Raw genomic sequence first — 16,547 nt, 5'->3', positions numbered from 1 at the left:
AGCTTCTCCTTCCCATAAAGGACCGTTATCCTCCTCTGCACCCACGGCTACATCTAAGTGTCGAGCACCAGTGTCTCAGCCACCCCTGGAGGGTGCCCCCTCTTCCTCGGAGGCTTCTTCGGATGCCCCCCCCCGAGGAAGTTCCGAGGAAAAGATTGTGTAAGAGGAGACATTTAGATTCTCCACAAGAATCATTGACATCGGACACTGACTTGGATGAGTCAGAAGGGTCCCCAAAGTCACCCTCAGAGGATGTCTCTCTTTCTGACATCTTGGAGATCCTAAAGCAGAGAGGTGATTGGCAATCCCTCCCCCCTTTGAGGATGAGTCAGTCTTGCTGAAGGCATTCGGTGCTCACCCTTCCTCCTCCTGGGTCACTCCGCCCTTCGATGAGTTGATGGAGCTGATTGCTCGAAGGGCGTGGGAGACTCCTGACACGGTGGAGCCAGTCCCTAGAAAGCCTAACAAATATATTACTGCCCCTCAGGATAAGGCTTATCTGACAAAGGGAGTGCCAGTGGACGCTATGGTGGTGGCAGCGGCCACGAAAAAGGAGATGTCTGATTCTTCCTCATCTGTCCATCCGCCTAACAGAGATTCTAGGACTATGGACAGGTATGGGAAGCGCATTTTTAGTTCAGCGGCTTTTTCTATGTGATCCCTGAACTATTTGACCCACTTCACACGGCTACAGAGGGATCTAATCAAAGAGTTGGGAGATACCCTCCAGGGTACTACAGATGCTGCTGTCTCAGAGAAGGTTACAGCACATCTCAATACCCTTACATCTATTGCGAACTCGTCCATGAGGCTGATCTCATACGCAGCCGAAGGATCGAGTAGGGCAGCAGCTTCAGCGATTGCTCTTCGTAGACAATCCTGGATGCGCTTATGTTCATTTGCGGAGGCCTTCAAGTCTTCCTTTACTAACGCCCCATTTGATGGTGCCACTCTCTTTGGCCCCAAAGTAAAGGAGACCCTTACCCGGTGTGAGCAAGAGGGAAAGACTCTGCTGTCGGAGTCCGTTTTTCCACCCCATCCAGACCGTACCCCAAAGGGCAACGTGGTGGAAAAATGTGGTTTCAAAAACCCCAAGGTTCTTTCCCAGGCACACAGGGTGATGCCCCCTCTAGAGGCTGAGGAGGGGGCAGAGGTGGAAGACGCCGCCCTGGTGGCAGAGGGGGTCCGCAAAACCAAGGTGACAGGGATACACCCCCTGGGAAACCTTTCCAGCACTCCTGAGAGGAGGCCCGACTGTCCTGCTCTGGAGGCAGTCGGGGGTCGCTTAGCTTTATACCCTCAGGCCTGGCAAAGTCTTACATCAGACAATTGGGTAAAAAGCGTTGTTACCAGAGGCTACAGAATACCCTTCCTATCGCCCCCAATTCCGCAGAAAAGACTCCCAGATGTGCCGCCCCATCTGCGAGGCCCTGCAGCTATAGAAATTTCAAAGCTGCTAGAAAGAAGAGTCATCCAACCAGTCCCAGCGGACCAAAGAGTATTCGGAACTTACTCAAGGTTCTTTTTAGTTCCAAAAAAGACAGGGGACTGGAGGCCAATTCTGGACCTGAGCAAACTCAATACCTTCGTCAAGAAAGAAAAGTTCCGGATGGTCACGCTTCAATTGATCCTTCCATTTTTACAGAAGGACGACTGGATGTGCTCAATAGATCTGAAGGACGCATACTACCACATCAAAATGGCCAGGGCGTCCAGGGATCACTTGCGCTTCCGGCTGGGAGCCAGTCACTTTCAGTTTCGAGCCCTGCCCTTTGGTCTGACCTCAGCCCCCAGGGTTTTCACCAAATGCATGGCAGTGGTAGCGTCTCACTTGAGATGCCTGGGATTCCAGGTGTTTCTGTATCTGGACGACTGGCTCCTTTCTGCCACCACCCAGCGTCAACTGATTCAGGCCAGGGATTACACACTACAGCTTTGTGTTCAACTCGGAATTTCTGTAAATTTCGAAAAATCTTTACTACAGCCATCACAGCATATCTTATTCATAGGAGCAGAATTGGATACGCGTTGTTTAGTTCTAAGGCTTCCTCCGGAAAGGATAGCCTCACTACAAAGCCACATATCTCTCCTTCTGTCATCCAGAAAATCCCCAGCAAAGCTGGTGCTGAAGGTCTTGGGTCTCATGGCAGCTTCTCTCATTGAGATACCCTTGGGAAGACTGCACATGAGAGTTCTACAATGGCTACTGTTTGCACAATGGTCGTTCCAACAGCTATCAATGACACACGAAATTCTAATCACAAACACATGCAAATCACACCTAGCCTGGTGGCTCCGGACTTGCAATCTTTCCAGCGGAAGACCATTTGTGCTACCCACGCAGACATCTACGGTTACCACGGACGCTTCCCTGATAGGGTGGGGGGGCATCTTTCAGGGACAGACAGTCCAAGGCGAATGGACCAATTTAGAGTACAATCTGCACATCAATGTTCTAGAGTTGAGGGCAGTGTTTCTAGCGTTGCAACACTTTGCTCCCCTTCTTCCTCTAGGGACTATTGCAGTTCAGACGGACAACATGTCCGTAGTCTGGTACATAAACAAACAAGGGGGAACCAAGTCTTATCAGCTATGCAGAGAGGCCATGAGAATCTGGCAATGGGCGGAGTCCACGGGTCGCTTTCTGATAGCAAAGCACATCCCGGGGTCATCCAACGTCATAGCCGACAGGTTGAGCAGAGCAATCCTGTTGCCTCACGAGTGGTCCCTCAAACAGTCAGTTGCGAAGGAGATTTTTCACAAATGGGGCCAGCCTTCCTGCGATCTTTTTGCATCTCCAATGAACGCCAAATGCAGGAGCTATTTTGCCCTATTACCCCCTCCAGGGGAAGTCCCCAGGGACGCTCTGGTTCACGATTGGCCCCCTGGTCTCCTTTACGCTTTTCCTCCCTTTCCCCTGATTGCAAAGTTTCTGCAGAAAGCCAACAACCTGCAAAGGACGATTATCCTCATTGCCCCATTCTGGCCTCGTCAAATCTGGTTTCCCTTTCTTCTGGCACACCGCATTCGGGAACCCTGGATCCTGGACCCGGAGCCGGATCTACTGACCCACTCTTCAGGGGCTCCCCACCCCTCGCTACTTTCACTCAGACTAGCAGCTTGGCTGCTCCGCTTCCCTACTTAGCCAGGTCTGATCTTCTTTCACCTGCAGTTCAAAATATACTAGTGGCTTCTCATAAAGCTTCCACTACAAAGACTTACACTAGTAAATGGAAGCGTTTTGTTTACTGGGCAAATACACAGCAATTGGACCCTGTTATAGCTCCGTTAAATAAGATCTTGGAGTTTTTAACCGAATTGTTCCACCAAGGAGCTTCTCCTGCCACTTTGAGAGTGCAATTGGCTGCCATTTCCAACTTTCATGTGGAAGAATGTGGGGCTCCTATTATGGCTCACAGACTTTGTAAGGCCTTTCTGAAAGGATCTTTCCATATTAGACCACCAGTTAGAGCTCCTACATCACCTTGGAACTTGAACCTTTTATTATCTAAATTGATGCTACCACCGTTTGAACCAGCCTCTTCTTGTCCGTTGAAATATTTGTCGTGGAAGACCCTCTTTTTGGTGGCCATTACATCGGCTAGACGGGTGTCAGAGCTTCAGGCTCTTTCTATTAAACATCCTTATTTGATCTTTCACTCTGATAGAGTATCTCTTCACACTAATCCTTCCTTTCTCCCCAAAGTTTGCTCCGTTAATAACATTAATCAATTCATTGAGCTCCCTACCTTTTTCAAAAACCACTCCAATAAGTTGGAGTATATGTTACACAAGTTGGATGTTCTTAGACAACTTAGATTTTACCTGGATAGAACAAAGGATCACAGGAAAACAGATCAACTTTTTGTAGCCTTTGCAGACAGCAGGAAAGGTATAGCAGTTACTAAACGAACCCTTTCCAAATGGCTAATTGATTGCATTGTATTTGTTTATGCTACTTCGGAACAAACTTTACCTGTCAAACCCAAGGGGCACTCTACAAGATCAGTATCTACATCCCTGGCTCATGCAGCTCGCTTACCATTAGACACTATTTGTGCAGCTGCCACTTGGTCTAAACCACATACATTCATTTCTCATTACAAGGTAGACAGGGTTTCTAGGGACAGGGCAACCTTTGGTTCCACTGTGCTCAAGAACGTTCTCCCGTGAGTTCCTCAGGAACATGGAGCTAGGGACACTACCCAGGTGTAAGAACAAACGGCGAGATTGAACACTCTCACATTTAGAAGTTATGTCCTTACCATAACGTTCCATGTGGAGTGTTCATCTCGCCTTTGTTCTTACATTCCCACCCTCCCACCCTCAGGAAGAACGTCCAGTTTGGTGTCTGGTTTGGTTTCTCCTGCTTCTGCATTACGCAGTTGTTGTGTATATATGTATATATATATATATATATATATATATGTATATATATATATATATATATATATATGTATATGTTTCTTTCAGTTATGTTGTTTTTGGCATGAATGTGTTGCTCTCTCTGTTGACTTCTGGTTTGCTTGCAAACTAGATCTGAGGTAAAGGCAGAGGGGGATTGTGGGAGTTAGGTTGATCTCGAGCTTCTTCTCGATGCAGAGCTTGCCAAGCGGCCGACACGGAGCCGAGGATCGGCTCCGAACCCAGGTGTAAGAACAAAGGCGAGATGAACACTCCACATGGAACGTTATGGTAAGGACATAACTTCTAATTCCCAGTGCCTCTGTCGAGTAGAGCCACTGGAGTTAATTTTCTATTTCCCATCCACTCATCAAGATTTCTCCTGAAGAGGGCCAGTGAGGTGCTCTGTTTGACATGTATGGGAAGTCTATTCCAGAGCATGGGCAGTCTCTGGGTTATGAACCTGTCCCTCCAGCATGTTCTATTGATTGTGGTAATGAAGTTGAGGTCTCTGGAGCATGTGGTACTGTGGAACTGGGATGTCTTTAGATGTAGCATTTCCAACAGAGCTTGTTCAGACATGGCTTTGTAAGTCAAGCAGAGATCACCTCTAAGTAGGTGATATGAGACAGAGAATAGTTGGAGTTTTTTTGAGTCTGTCCATGTAGGACAAGTGTCTAATGCCTAGGATGCTCTTTGTGAGGTACTTTTGCGGCCTATCCAGTTGTTGCAGGTGTCTAGTGAGGTACATGCCAAATAGGGCATTGTACTCTATGATTGGCCTAATGAGGGAGACAATGACCTCTTTCTTCTTGGATGCACAACCCTTAGTAATGAGATGTGCCACATAGGACTTTCTGACCACAGTGACAACGTGGTGGTCAAAAGAGAGGTTGCTGTCAACCTGTGTTCCCAGATCTCTTATAATGCCTTCTGTGTTCAGTGGACTACCAGAAATGTGGTAATTCAAGGGAACCGGGTTTTTCCCAAAGGGGATGAAGACGCATTTTTTGGCATTGAGCTTAAGGCCATGCTTCTGACACCAGTCGGTCTCATTGAGGCCTTTTCTGTAGTATGTCAGCATCACTTGGGGAGTTAATAGCTCCCAACTTGCAGTCATCTGCGAACTTTGTCAGCCAGAGTCCCTTTGTGTTGGCCTGGACTTCAGAGAAGTAAATACCAAACAGGAGAGGACTCTGGGACCAAACCCTGTGGGACTCCACTCGTGACTGTTCGGCAGTCTGACTTCGAGTGAGCTACTTTCACACTGTGGGTTCCATCTGTGTGCCACTTTGCAACCCACCTAGTGATATAAGGGTTGATGCTTACCTTAGTAAGTTTTTCTATGATTCCTGAGTGGGGAATGGTATCAAAGACCTTGGCCAGATCAAGATAGGCTATATGAGCCACCTTGCCTTCATCCACAGCTCTGGTAACTGACTCAGTCGACCAAGTTGAGCAGGCATGATCTACCCTTCACAAAACCAAACTGTGTAGGATCCAGAGTTTGGAGAATCCCTATATCTTTGTTTATTAGGTCCATGATTATGTGTTCCATAGCATTGCTTATCAGACTCGTCAAGCTAATGGGGCGATAGTTCCCAGGGTCTGTAGTCACTCCTCCTTTGTGGAGAGGGATGACTGTAGCAGTGTGCCATTTGGTAGGGACAAAGCCTGAGGTCAGGCTGTGACTGAACAGGGCACACAGGTGAGGTGCCAGTTCACTCTGTAGTTCATGTAGGACACAGACAGGGATACTGTCAGGTCCCATAGAAGGTGTATTCTTGGCCTTGGACAGTGCTGTTTTAACCTGTGCAGCAGTAATACTGGGTGCCTGGTAATCTACTGGTATTGTGATTGGTCCTTTGGGGGGGGGAGGGGTAAAGTTAGCACTGAATCTGCCCACCAGTATATTTGCAGTATCTGTTTGCTCGGTATATGTTCATAGGTAGTTACTAGGCTATTGGCCCTATGACCTATATAAGCCAAGTCAAAAGGTACCCTGGCTTTCGCCACCCAGGAAAATTATTTAATGTGCCACTGTCGGGCAGAACCACAGAAGTGATCCCTGGGGTGAATTTCCTATCTTCCATCCAGTCATCAAGATTTTTCTTGAGTGCTAATGAGGAGCTTTGTTTGATGTAGATAGGTAGTTTGTTCCAGAGTATGGGATGTCTCTGGGACAGGAATCTATCCCTCCAGCATACTCTGTTTATTGTAGTGACAAGGTTTAGGTCCCTAGAGTGTGTAGCTCTGAGGGATTGGGATTTCTTTAAGTGGAGCATGTCCAAAAGCTCTGGTTTTGACATTGCTTTGTGTGTTAGGCAGAGATCGCCTCTGAGTAGACGATATGCGATGGAGTAAAGCTGCAGTTTTTTGAGACGGTCTGCGTAGGACATCTGTTTGAGGCCAGTAATCCTCTTTGTGAGGTATTTCCACGGCCTTTCCAGTTGTTGTAGATGTCTTTTGAGGTACATACCAAAAGGGGCATTGTACTCTATAATGGGTCTAATGAGTGACGAGTAGATGGGAACAATGACCTCTTTTTTTTTTCCTGGATGAGAAACCTTTTGTGATCAGGTTTGCCACGTAGAAGGATTTCCTGACTAATGTAGTGATGTGATTATCAAAGGAGAGACTACTGTCCACCTGTGTCCCAAGGTCTCTTATCACACTTTTGGTGTTAAGTAGACTACCGCCTATGTGGTAGTTCATGACTACAGAGTTTTTACCAAAAGGGATGACTATGCACTTTATGGCATTGAGCTTGAGGCCATGGCTTTGACACCAGTCATCTGTCTCAGCGAGGCCCTTTTGTAGGATGTCCACATCTTTTGGAGTTTTGATTATGGCTACTAGTTTGCAGTCATCTGCGAACTTTGTTAGCCAAAAGACCTTCTGTGTTAGCCTGTACTTCAGAGAAGTAGATACCAAACAGGAGAGGACTCAGGATTGAACCCTGTGGTACTCCATTTGTCACTGGTCTGAAGTTGGATTTGGAGTCTGCTACTTTCACAGTGTGGGTTCTGTCAGTGAGCTAGTTGGCAACCCATCTTCTGACTTGGAGATTTATACCTAGTTTAGTGAGCCTTGCAGAGATCTAGATAGGCTGTGTGAGCCACCTTACCCTCATCTACGGCTTTGGCGACCACTTCAAAGAAGTCTGTCAGGTTTAGGAGACATGATCTGCCTTTTACAAACCCGAACTGCGTGGGGTCCTGAGTTTGGTAATTACCAATGTCATTGTTTATAAGTTCCATAGCCTTGCAGACCAGGCTCGTCGGGCTAATGGGGCAGTAGTTTCCAGGGTCCGTCGTGGCTCCCCCTTTGTGGAGTGGGATAACCGTCGCTGTGCAACATTCAGTGGGCACATAGCCTGAGGTGAGGCTATGATTGAACATGGTACTTAGGTGGGGTGCCAGTTCATTCTGTAGTTCATGTAGAACGCAGCCTTAGGATGTTGTGTTCTTGGCTTTGGAGAGTGTTTTTTTTACCTGTGCAGCTGTGATTACAGGAACTTTGCATTCTTCTGGTATAGAGATGTGCCCTTTAGGAGATGAGAGGGGGTAAAGTTAGCTCTGAACCTATCTGCCAGGATGTTGGCAGTATTAGTTGGTTCTATGTATTTAGTGCCATTGTGCTGTAACTCAGCAGATCTGAGTGTTGCCATTGAGATTCTTGACATATCTATAGAATGCTGTGTGGTTGTCTTTAGAGTCAGTGGTGATTTTGTTTTCATATCTAGCTTTTGAGGATTTTATGAGGGATCTCAGCTTCTTACTGAGGCTGACCTGGGAGTTCCTCCAATTATGGGATTTTACTTTTTTGTAACAGATTCTTTCTTCTGCTGTAGAGTTTGTTTATGGCAGGGGGACCACCAGATTGGCTTCCTTTTTTTTGGAGGATAGCATCTTGGTTCTGTTAGGGATTGCATGATCCATGTGCTCGTGTAAGTGCTTATAAAATAAATTTGTGTAGGATTCCGCCATCATACCTCTACTGTCCATCAGCATGGGTGTCATGAAGTTTGCCACTTCTGTCTTAAACGTGAAGTTGGCTTTGGAGAATTTTTTTAAGGTGGTTTCCCTAATGGGGGGTAGTGGAGGGATGTGGATGTCTAGGGTGATTAGCTTGTGGTCAGATCTGACCAACGAGGAATTGACCTCTGGTGTGGAGCACTGGTCACCCATGTTGGTAAAAACCAGGTCTAGGATATTGCTGCCCCTGGTGGGGGTGTGATAATTTGATCCAAGGCATTGGAATTTATGAATTCCAGAAAACATTGAGCACAAGAGTTGGTTAATGAGTAGTTTTCCCAGTTAATGGTGGGGTTGTTGAAATTGCCCATTATTAGGGTGTTAGGTTGTACCCTAATATTTTCCAGTGTATCAAGAAATGAGGAGTGGGAATCCTGGGGCATGGTAGGGGATCTGTAGCAAGCTACAATTTGGATTGCGGTCTTGCCCAGAGTTAGTTGCACTTGGATAATCTCTGATGCATTATGCTGAGCAACTAGCCTGGAGGTGTGGATATCCTTAATGAATATGGACACACCTCCACCTTTAGTGTTTCTGCCCAGGTTAGGTGGCCAAAAGGTGTGGTATGAATTATAGCCTGGTAATGCAGGGATACTCTCTGGAGCCTTGAACCAGGTCTCTGTCACTGCACAGATGTCTATGTTCTCCATTTTAAGGAGTGCCTCGAGTGAGTGCATTTTGAGGTTTAGACTTCTAGCATTGAGTAGCAATACCCTCAGATTCTTCTTGCCTGTACATGTTACAGTGGTGAAATTGTCATTAGAACCTTGCCTAAAAAAGGCACTGTAGGGGTGGCTAGAGCCTTAGCCAGTATCCGGAATCCCAGGGGCGACAGGTGCAGGCCATCTCTGGCAAAGCATTGTGGTTTGTCGATCATGTCATCCCAGACGGACAGATACTGGATCCCCTTAGAATGACACCAGAAGCCTAGCCAATTGTTGAAGTCAATCATTTTGTCCTGATACTGTGGTATCATTCTGGGTGATGGCAGGATGCTACTCAGGGCCAGGGTCATACCTGCCTGGGCTGCAAGATTGGACAGCTCCTCCATGTCCCTTTTCATGTAGTCCAGGGAGGTACGCCTCAGGTCATTCACACCAACATGGACAATGACAGAATCATATTTGTACTTGTGGAGTGACTGGAGTGCATGCGTTATGCGGCGGATCCTGGCACCTGACAGGCAGCTGACAGTAACTTTCTTCTTGTTTAGTCTTGTGAGTGGAACATCAATGTGCCTGACTATAGAGTCACCTACGACTAGAGTGTTGGGTACGTTGTGCTTTATGGGCATGGGCTGTGGTCGAGTGGCACACTGAGTTTGTGGGCTGTGTCATTTGGGTTGTGTTGGGGGGTGGAGGTTGCTTGTGTTTCTGCTTTGGAGGTCCCTGTTGCTTGGGCATGTTTTACTGACAGCCTCCGAATGTAGGTGTGTGTTTTGGTGGTGTAAGTTTTGAGGGACTATGTGACGAGTGTGTTGTGGTGCAAGTGTTTACCTTCTTCTCTTGACTGTCTAGTCCAGTCTTGGATGAAGAGAGCGTTGCTTCCAGTTTGGCTATATAAGTGCATCTCTCACAGGTTGTAGTGTTGGGTGGTAGGAGGAGAGGGTTGTCTTTGTACATGAGGCAATTGGCAATAGGAGGTAACATTGTGCAGTAGCTCAGAGCAAATCTGGGTATTGCCATGGAGATTATTTACTTAACTATAGAAGCGTGTCTTAGTTCTATTGGGTATGGTGAGATCCATGCATTTGTGTACGTGTTCGTACAGTGGTGTATGATTTGGCGGTCATACAACTATTCTCCATTTGCATGGGTGCCGTGAAGTTAGCCACCTCTGATTTCAGGAGCCCAAAGTTAACTTAGGAGAAGTTTTTCATGGTGGTTACCTTTGTTGTGGGGTGGGAGGGATGTGGATTTCCAAGGTGATTAGCTTGTGGCCGGATCTAACCAGGGAGGAGTTGACTATTGGTGTAGAGCAACGGCCGCCCATGTTAGTAATGACCAGGTCAAAGATGTTGCTACCTGTAGTTGGGGGTAAGAACATCCTGGTCCAGGGCATTGAAATTAATGAATTCCATAAAGTGTTGGGCAAGTGTATTTGTACACAAGAAGTTTTGCCAGTTAATGGAGAGGTAGTTGAAGTCGCCCATTATGAGAGCGTTAGGTTGAACCTTAATATTCTCCAGGGTGCTTAGGAATGTGGAGTGTGAATCTTGGGACATGGTTGGGGACCCTGTAGTAGGCTACGACCTGAATCGCTGTCTTATCCAATGTTAGCTGGACCTGAAATATCTCAGATGCATTATGTTGGGCTACCAGTTTGGTGGTATGCGCATTTTTTATGAATATGGAAACACCACCGCCTTTGGAGCTTCGGTCCAAGTTCTGGGGCCGGAATGTGTGGAATGAGTTGTAGCCTGGTAGTGCAGGGGTGCTTTCTGCTGCCTTGAACCAGGTCTCCATTTTAAGAAGTACTTCGAGCGAGTGCATTTTGAGATATAGACTTCTAGCATTGAGCAGAGGAGTAAAGATTTATTTTGAGCGCAGTTTTGGGGGGGGGGGGGATATATTTACTTATTTATTATTTGTTTATTTTACATTTGTTCACTGTGATTGTCCGAAGCAGAGGCCCGGGGAGAAAACCTCCAACATGTTCTACAATTTTCATTATAAATTAGCATTAAACAGCAATATTACAGAATTATTGCAAGGCATTAAGTATCAGTACAGTGGTATACAGTGTCAATAATCAGGAGTATAGCTTAACTATTTCAAGATGTATAAAAAGAAATATGTCATTAAGATGAGTATAGTTTTTGGGGTAAGTGGTTACAAAAACCTAGTTTTATCATGATGTATGAAGGCAATACAAATACAATAGAATGTTTCTCTGCAGTAATTTGCTTAATAGATTTTAGAAGACAAAAAGAGTAGTCAAGGAAGATTAGAGAGAGCTAGTGAGAAGAGTGAGTTAAGGGCAGAAAGTAGATTAAGTTATGAGAAGTAGGGGATGTTGAAGGAGAGAGAGTGCAGTGGCAGGACCAGTGACTTTAAAGTGCTCTTTGGTGGCTGTCTTAAATTGTTTAGGCTGTGTAAGGGTCCTGATTTCTAGTGGGAGCCTATTCTAGGCAATAGTGGGCTGATAGCTGTACATGTTGCGTCCAAATTTAGTCTATGGTTTGTAGATTTGTAGTAGGTCTTGGTTAGGGCTTCGGAGAGGTCTGGAGGGAGAATGGGAGACGAGAGGGGATAGTGCTGGGCAGTAGGAAGGCTGGTGTAAGAATGGATGATCTGGACCTGACAAAGAGTAATTCAAGCCAGTTTAGGTGTTTTAGAGAGAGAGAGTGATGGGATTTGTAGGTTTGTTGGGCAGCAAATCTTGCTACCCTGTTATAGGTATATTCAAGTTTGGCCAGGAGTGCTGAGTTGAGATTTGAGAATTGTACATTAGACTTGGTAGAAGGTAGGTAAGAGAGAGAGAGTAATCTTGGCTTAAGAGGTAAGGAATTTCTTGTTATGGTAAAGGAGCCCTAGATGTTCTTCGTGTTGCCCTAGATGTTCTTCGTGTTTCACTGCTGCAGTCATCATATTTGGGTTATCTGCCTGCAGGTAGCCCTCAGCCAGCCTGAATACTAGAAGCCTTGGATTTTTGCGTCGGATACTGTCGCATCTTCCATGACGTCAGGTCGTCAGGGGTATAAAACATGCAGCCAACGCCTTTACACCAGTCTCTTGCCATGCGGTGCCCGAAGCAGAAGCAGTTTGCAAGTGCCAGTCGGCCGACTCCTGAAATTTTGGTTTTCGAGTTTCAGACCTGAAGTCTTCAAAAAGATAAGTACCTTGCTGGGGATCCTTTTGTCTTGGTCTAACTGATGTCAGAAAAATTAATAATGGTCTTGCCTGTGGAAAGCAAATACCTCAGAGATTTTCATTCTTACTACGTCACCTGTTTAGGCCCAGACCATGACGTCCCTCGCTGTTGGTTTTTTGCCTTGTTCCATGCCCCAACTATCCGTCGTCGGGCTATTTTTGTAGCTAAATACTTTTGTTCTCGATCTCTGTACTCTGAAATGGCTTCGTTAAGCCATCCGACTACTGATGATCTGAAAAAACGTAAGGATAAAGGCAGAGACAGACCGCATAGGTCCAAAACTGCCGACTGTTCTGTTAAGCTAGTACTCAGTGAGGTGCTTTGACAGCCCCTGATACCTGCTTCTACAGCTTTGCAGGCCTCTGTTGAGACCCATTCAGAGTGCGATATGCTATGGGTCCGGAGCCACTGTTCCAGCTTCTGAGGGTGATTCAGGCCTAAGGATTTTCATATCAAACTGACAACTTCATTTCAAGCTAAAAATACTGAATTCCTCAGCCCTAGAGCTCGCACTACGCCTAGAAAACCGATGACCAAAGTGCATTCTCAGGCTCACATGCCCCAAAAACAAATGATTAGAATGGCTGAAGACCTTATTACCTTAATTAGGGGAAGCCAGCCTTCCCCCTCTTAAGAGACCTAGAACTGATTTTCCTTCTGATTCTTCTGATCAGGAATCTGATACCTCTATTCCTTCTGACTACCAGGATTTACCCTTATCTACTTATGAGGATTCTGATGCAGAGGATTCCATTCCCTCTGCTTCCCCTCCGGAAGATTTTTCTTTTGGTGAAACCATACCCTTAGGGAACATTTCCGTTGGCAAAGCTAGGGGACTATTCTCGGTCCAAAAAGAGACTTAGGGAATTCTTAAACCTGCCTCAGCACAGGCCTCTAGCTATCCCTCCTGTTCTGGAGATTGTAGATGGTTTTCTTGGAATCCAGCCTTAATCCAGACACTTGCCCCCAGCTCCCAGGAAACCTGACATGTACTACAGAGTACCTTGCTCTCACAAATTCCTCTTCGAGAATCCTACTGCGGATCCAGAGACCATTTCCCAAGGACTTAAAAGCATTAAGGCTACTACTGCCCAAAATCCTACCCTTTCTGACTGGGATTCTAGGGCTTTAGATAGATGAGGTAAGAAGGTATACACCTCTGCTACTCTGGACATTAAGGCTTTAAGTTTCATATGTTAAAGTATCAGCAACATATTATGGGACTAATTAAACAGAAAATTATGTTGATTCCTGACTGGGCTGAACACAAAGATTTACAAGAGTTAATGCATTCTGCTGACCAAGTTGGTAAACATACTTTGCAATATGGTTTTGATGCTTTAGAAGCATCTTGCAGGGCTGCTGTCACTAGGTCTGTACTTAGAAGGCATGCTTGGCTTAAGCAACAAAACTTGCCAGATCATGTTAAAGCCAAATTACTGGATGCACCCTTAAACCAAGAGCGCCTTTTTGGCAACAAAGCAGAAGTCCTTAAAGGAATGGAGGAAAAAGCTAAATCTATGCAAACTGTTAAGATTTCTTACAAGCACAGCCACCTAAATTCAGTAGGCATTGGCCTTCAAAGAGCTGGTCCTTTCCTTCCCTTCCAGGCCTTCTCAGTCCAAACCCAGGAGCAGCAGACCACCAAGGCTTCAGTCTCAGACTATGCACAGATCTAAGCAGTGGGGGGTTCCCACTCCCAAAGCAGAGAGTAGTAAGCCACCCCCCTATAGAAAAATTGCACAATAACTTATCCTTAACTCTACCAAGGCTTGTTCAACTACTTGCACCTTTAGGAGGAAAGCTCGCCCTGCATGCAAGAAATTGGGAATTCATTACCCAAGACAAATGGGTTTTAAACAGTTTCTCTATGATATAGATTCCACTCTCTCCCACCCCAAGTGGATGGCCAGACCTCCCCCCAAACCAGTGGCCGGAGGCCCAAAAACAAGTGCTCTCTCTCCTCAGCATCAAGGCTATTCAGGCTGTTCCAGCAGAACAAAGAGGACAAGGTTTCTATTCAAGACGGTTTCTGGTTCCCAGACAAGAAAATTCCTGGCGACCTGTCCTGGGCCTGTCTATCCTCAACACCTTTCTGTTGGTTCCAAAATTCAAAATGCTAACTCTTCAACAGCTTCTTCCTGTGCTAGCCAAGGATGCCTGGCTGGCAACCCTAGATTTAAAAGAAGCTTATCTGCACATCCCAATCAGGGAATCTTGAGGAAATGCCTACGCTTCAGGGCAGGCTCCATGCGCTATCAGTTCTCTGCACTTCCCATTGGCTTGTCTACTGCACCCAGGGTATTCACAAAATGCCTAGCTCTAGGCATTGCATTTTGCAGGCAGAGAAATATTCAGATTTACCCATATTTGGACGATTGCCTGATTCAAGCAGAGAGTCCTGACTTGCTGTTATAGCATCTGGCATTTGTAAGGAGACTAACTTCACTGGGATACACGATCTACGAGAAGAAATCACACCTATTACCCTGCCAACAGATTGTATTCCTGGGAGCAAGCTTGAACACCACTTCCCAGATGGCATTCCTCACTACAGAGAAACAAGTTTATTTGACAACCTACTTAAATCTACTGGTCACAAAACCCAGCTATATCTACAAGGAAAATTAAAAACAACAGTGTGGGCGTCTTTCGGCTTTTCCTGGTTAGGGGTCGCCACAGCGGAACTCTAGTCCGCTAATGATTGGCAGTAAAGTTTTACGTGCCGAGTTGCCAGCCCTGATGCACAACCTTCAACGAAGGTACGCCCATTCACGCACGTCTTCACACAGAAGACGTTTTAGCTGACAATCGAACAGGACAATGTCTTACTGTGAGGTAACAACGCTACCGCAGCACCACCACCGCAGTGCTAAAATTAAAAACAACAGTAAACTAATTAAATCAAATATTTCCAATTAATTTCACAATTAAGGCCATGTGGAACCATAGTATTATACTTCAAAATGAATAGTGATTCCTTAAATAATAATTTGTTCTTTAACATTTCATCATCTCCTAACTTAACAAAAAATGTATCTAAAACAGTAGCCTGTAGCAGCTTGTAGCCACTTTTGTGATACTATGTAAAATGTACTGCAGTGGAACTTTCCACTTTACATTTCTTTGTCTCTGACATGTTCCTGTAATCGATGTTTAAACATTCCTTTAGTCTCCCCTATGTATATTAAATTACATGGAAATATCTGATATAATTAGTTTGTTGTTTTTAATTGTTTTATTAGGGTTGGGTATTTAAGGGGGATGTTTTGCTATCTGCAAGGAAAATTCTGCAAGCCCTGGGGTTCATGGCCTCTTGCCTTCTGCTAATTCCATATACAAGACTGCATATGAGGGAACTTCAATGGTATCTAAAAAGTCTATGGTGTCAATATTCTCAGGACCTGGAAACAATGATTACTGTCATTCCTTGCCTAAGGGCACGGGCCGCCCACCACTACAAGGGGACTCCCTTTCACTCTACCCCCTGCCGCCGAAACCCTAACAACGGACGCATCAGACTATGCATGGGGGCTCACATGGCAGGGCAGTGCATTCAGGGCAGTTGAAATGCAATTACAGATGCACCTGCATATCAATCGAAAAGAAATGTTAGCTGTACAGAATGCTCTGACAGCCTTCAAAGACCTTATCCTTCCAGGACAACTATTGGTAAAGACTAAGACAACACCGCAGTTATGTGGTACATAAACAAGCAGGGGGCAACCCATTCCTACCCAATCTGCAGGCTAGCCATGGCACTGTGGAACACAGCCTTGAGCAACCAAGTGAACCTACAAGCTCAATTCCTGCCAGGCAAACTAAACTCACTGGCAGATGACTTAAGCAGAAATCTCATGGATCCACATGAATGGAAACTGGAACCCAAAATACTCAAGCTCTTGAGGAACAAATGGGGGATGCCAGAGGTAGACCTGTTTGCCTCCCCACAGAACTACCAATTGAAAAAAATGCTGCACCAGAACTCCGCACAGTCAAGCTTGGAAAGTGGATGCCCTGTCCTTTACCTGGGAAGGCCTCTCAGTTTATGCCTTCCCCCCTCTGCCTCTCCTTTTGAAGGTCCTAAAGATCAAACAGGACAAGCCAAGGACAATACTGATTGCACCGGATTGGCCACACCAGCACTGGTACCCCCTTTTGTGCAGTCTGACAGTGCTACAACCATGGCACCTGCCTCAGACCACTTCCCTGCTGTCCCAGCAGGTGGCCCAG

At 45.9% G+C, this 16,547-nt stretch overlaps 1 protein-coding gene across 7 annotated transcripts in view; it reads left to right on the top strand.

Annotated features, from left to right (window-relative positions):
• Nucleotides 1-16,547, top strand: part of EIF4G3 (eukaryotic translation initiation factor 4 gamma 3) — a 3,593,176-nt gene that overhangs the window by 1,434,481 nt on the left and 2,142,148 nt on the right. The gene's annotated exons all lie outside the window — the stretch shown is intronic.

This window comes from Protopterus annectens, chromosome 2.part1 (assembly GCF_019279795.1).
Source record: "Protopterus annectens isolate FY-2018-M chromosome 2.part1, PAN1.0, whole genome shotgun sequence".
NCBI lineage: Eukaryota > Metazoa > Chordata > Ceratodontiformes > Protopteridae > Protopterus > Protopterus annectens.
This window is presented reverse-complemented; position numbering and strand designations above follow the sequence as displayed.